Below are 4,051 nucleotides of genomic sequence, written 5' to 3'. Positions count from 1 at the left end.
GCCCCGCCCCCGCCCTGCTCCCGCCCTCTCGGAGGGGGATGGGCCCAGGGCAAGGGCTCAGCCAATAGCAGTGCGGGCGGCGTACGAAAAAGCCAATGGAAGCAGGTCAGCGCCGCGGGGGCGGGGCTAGGGGCCGGGCCAGGCGGTCGGGGGATTCCTCCGGAATCGCGAAACCGGCCGGATGCTGGGGGCGCCCCGGACCGGGGCCGTCGGAAGAAAGGGGAGGAAGGGGACAGAGTCAAAAACAAAGAGACCCGGGGGAGAGGAAGGCTCAGAGCCAAAGAGAAAAACATCAACCGTGCAGTTCTGGACAGGACCTTCCTCCCTCCGGGACTCAGTTTACCCACCTGGGTAACAGGAATTTGGGTAAAGGCTTGTTTCTTAAAGTACAACCAGGGAACCCTTTACATCAGAATCACCTGGGAGCCCCTTAAAAATGCAGATTCCAGGACCCCGAGACGGGCTGACTCTGACCCAGGACCGAAGATCCATCGTCCCGGGTTACTCATAAACTCTCCGGTGAGGTTTGGCCAGTGGCTGGGTGGACAGGCCCTGGAGATCCCACCAGGGGACCCCCAGAGCCAGCCTCCACTTCCCTGGGAAGGAGCCTCCTGGCCGCCAGCAGGTGGGGCGGCAGGGCCAGCTGGGCATCCCCTCCACCCGCCCCCACCCGCCGCGAGGATGCAGCTGTGAGTCCTGGGAACTGGGCCCTGGAGCAGCTCCCAGCTCCCTTGCTCCTGTTTCCTCTCTGCAGCCCCAACCCAGGGCCCAGTTGCAGCTGGAGCCAGGGGCGGCGGGCAGGCCCCATAACAAATGTTTGTTGAGTGCCTAGTCCTGTCCTGCACGGTGGGGGGTGGGGGACAGGGAACTATGGCACAAATAAATGAAATGTTTCTTTATTCCCTTTTGGAGGGGGAAACTGAGGCCCAGAGAGGGGAAGTGAACGGCCCGAGGACACGCAGGCACCAGTGGCAGGGACGCGATTTCAAACCTAGGATTGCTTGTCCTACCTCTTCTCACCCCCGGCTAGGTCCCCCTCTCTCTCTAAGCCAGGCTGTCTCATCCTCGGCACTCCTGACATTTGGGGCGGTAATTCCTGGGGGCCGAGGGGCGGGGGGGGGGGCACCATGTGCACTGTGGAATGCTGAGCAGCATCTCTGGCTTCCACCACTCAGTGCCAAGGTAGCCCCTTCCCCCCAAGTTGTGGCAAACAAAAATGTCTCCAGTCATTGCCAAGTGTTCCCTGGGGGTCAGATTGGCCCCTGGTTAAGACCTAAATCCATCTCTTCATGTCCCTGAGCCCCAAATTACAAAATGGATCAGGGCAGCTAATGGGGGTCACAGAGGCAGAGGGAGCCATGTTAGCACCTCATCAACCCTCAGCAGTTGTTTCGATGGGTGCTGCTGGGCATGAGCAGGTGTGGAGTGTGACTGAGGTGGGTCCAGTCCCAGCTTTGTCAATATCTGCCTCCAAGCGTTCATCTCTCCGAGCCTCCATTTTCCATGTCTGTGACATGAGGATAATAAAGCCTACAGGGCCACAAATAAGGTGATAAATAAAAAATGCAGGTTCTGCCCTGGCTGGTTTGGCTCAGTGGATAGAGCGACGGCCTGCAGACTGAAGGGTCCTGGGTTCAATTCTGGTCAAGAGCACGTGCCTGGGTTTCGAGTTCGATCCCCAGTAGGGGGCGTGCAGGAGGCAGCCAATCAATGGTTCTCTCTCATCATTGATGTTTCTATCTCCCCCTCTCCCTTCCTCTCTGAAATCAATAAAAAAAATTTTTTTAAATGCATGTTCTGCCCGGCTAGTGTGGCTCAGTGGTTGAGAGTTGACCTATCAACCAGGAGGTCATGATTCGATTCCCAGTCAGGGCACATGCCCGGGTTGCAGATTTGATTCCTGGGTGGGGTGGGTATGGGAGGTCACTGATAGCTGTTTCTCTCTTGCATCAATGTTTCTCTCTCTCTCTCTCCCTCCCTCTCTCTCTGAAATCAATAAACATATCCTCTGGTGAGGATTTTTTTTTTAGTGCTCACAAGAATGTGAAGAAATTAGAACTTTGAACATTGATAGTGGGGGGGGGATATAAAATGGTGCAGCTGTTGTGGAAGTTTGGTGGTTCCTTAAAAAGTTAGTCATAGACTTAGCATATGACTGAGCAATTCCACTCACAGGTATCTACCCAATGAAGTTGAAAGCAGGGACGCAAACAGATAGTTTCCTAGCAGCATTAGTCACAATAGTCAAAAGGTGGAAACCACCTGTGTCCGTCCACAGACGATGAAGAAGCACAATGTGGCTCATCTATGCAATGGCATATTATTCAGCCTGAAGAAGAGAGAAAATTCTGATTCCTGCTATAATTTGGATGAGCCTTGGGGACATGATACTGAGTGAAATAAGTCAGACACAAAAGGATAAATACTGTGTGATTCTAGTCATCGGAGGTCCCTAGAGGAAGCAAATGCATAGAGACAGAAAGTAGGTGGTGGGAGCCAGGGGCTGGGGAAGGTGTGTGTTTAATGGGGACGGAGTTTCTGTTTGAGAAGATGAGAAAGTTCTGGAGACGGATGGTGGTGATAATTAAACAACAATGTGAATGTATTTCATACCACTGAACTGCACACTTAAAATGGTTAAAAGTGATAAACGTTATGTTGTAGATTTACCATAATTTTAGAAATGAATAATGTAATATACCAAAACACTGAATTGTATACTTTAGAAGAGTGAATTGCATGGTATATAAATTATGTCTCAATAAAACTGTTTTGTTTTTTAAGAAAGGGCCCAGCGCCACATCTGGTAATAATAGCAACAATAGTATAACTAATATTTATTGAGCACCTATTTTGTGCCAGTCACTATTAGCACTTTACATAAATTAAACTCATTGAATCCTCACAGCAACCCTGCAAGGGGCTACAGGTGTCCCATTTCACAGATGATGACATTGAGGCTCAGAAGAAGCAGGTCATGACAGAGGTGGGATTAGAACCTGGGACAGTCTGAGTTGGGTGTAATGTGTACAGCTCTTCTGAGTGGCCTGGACATCCCTGGGGTTGCCCCCAGAAGGCCAGGGAACTGGGGTGGGAGAGGAGCGGGGGGCTCCTGAGCCTAGTGAAGAACAGACCGGGGCTCTACCTGGGGTGAGGCTCAGCTCGGATCTTGGGGTCATGGCTGTGCCGCTTCCCGCCGTGTGCAGCAGGGGGCGTGCGTTGCCCACAGCTGGCCCAGTAGCGACCTCTCTCACAGGAGTAGGTGGCTAAAGTGGTCCGGATCTGCATGCCCAGAAGGGTCCCAAGTCCAAGTTACCCCAGACCTAAACCCATCCAGTGTCGCCGGCACCCCAGAATCAGGCCTTGCACCCTGCCGGACTGTGGACCCCGAGAAAGAGGGCCTCTGCTCTGTGCCTCTGCCTCGTCCCTGAGCAATGGGACCCCCGTGTAGAGAGGAGGATTCTCTCCGGGGTCCTCCGGGAGGCCCTCGCCTGGCGGCTTCCCCACGGCCCAGGAGCTGTGGGGGGCCAGGGGTGGCAATGGCCATAACAACCCCCCCTATGCTCCAAGCCCAGTGGTAACTCCCCCATGTCCTTAATCCATCTGTCCCCAGCCCATCTTATCTTGGGGGGCAAGATGCCTCCCAAGGCCACTTAAGAGAGTGGGCCCAGCCTGCTTGGCTCAGAGCTTGAGTGTCGGCCTATGAACCAGGAAGTCATGGTTCGATTCCCTGTCAGGGCATGTGCCTGGGTTGTGGGCTTGATCCCCAGGGGTGTGCAGGAGGCAGCTGATCAATGATTCTCTCTCATCATTGGTGTTTCTATCTCTCCCTTCCTCTCTAAAATCAATAAAAATGTATTTACAAAAAAGAAAAGAAAAGAAAGAAAGAGTGGGTGGGCGGACCCAAAGGGGGACAGGATGAGGGGGGGTGGAAGCTTGCTGGAGCCCCCACAGGCCAGAAGGGCTCGCAGAACTTCCCCAAGAGCACCTGGGCGGGGGGAGGCTGTCAGCATCTCTGCGGTCACTGGCTCAACCTGAGGTCAGGGTCACA

Source organism: Myotis myotis, unplaced genomic scaffold (genome assembly GCF_014108235.1).
Source record: "Myotis myotis isolate mMyoMyo1 unplaced genomic scaffold, mMyoMyo1.p scaffold_m19_p_6, whole genome shotgun sequence".
In the NCBI taxonomy this organism is placed as follows: domain Eukaryota; kingdom Metazoa; phylum Chordata; class Mammalia; order Chiroptera; family Vespertilionidae; genus Myotis; species Myotis myotis.
This window is presented reverse-complemented; position numbering follows the sequence as displayed.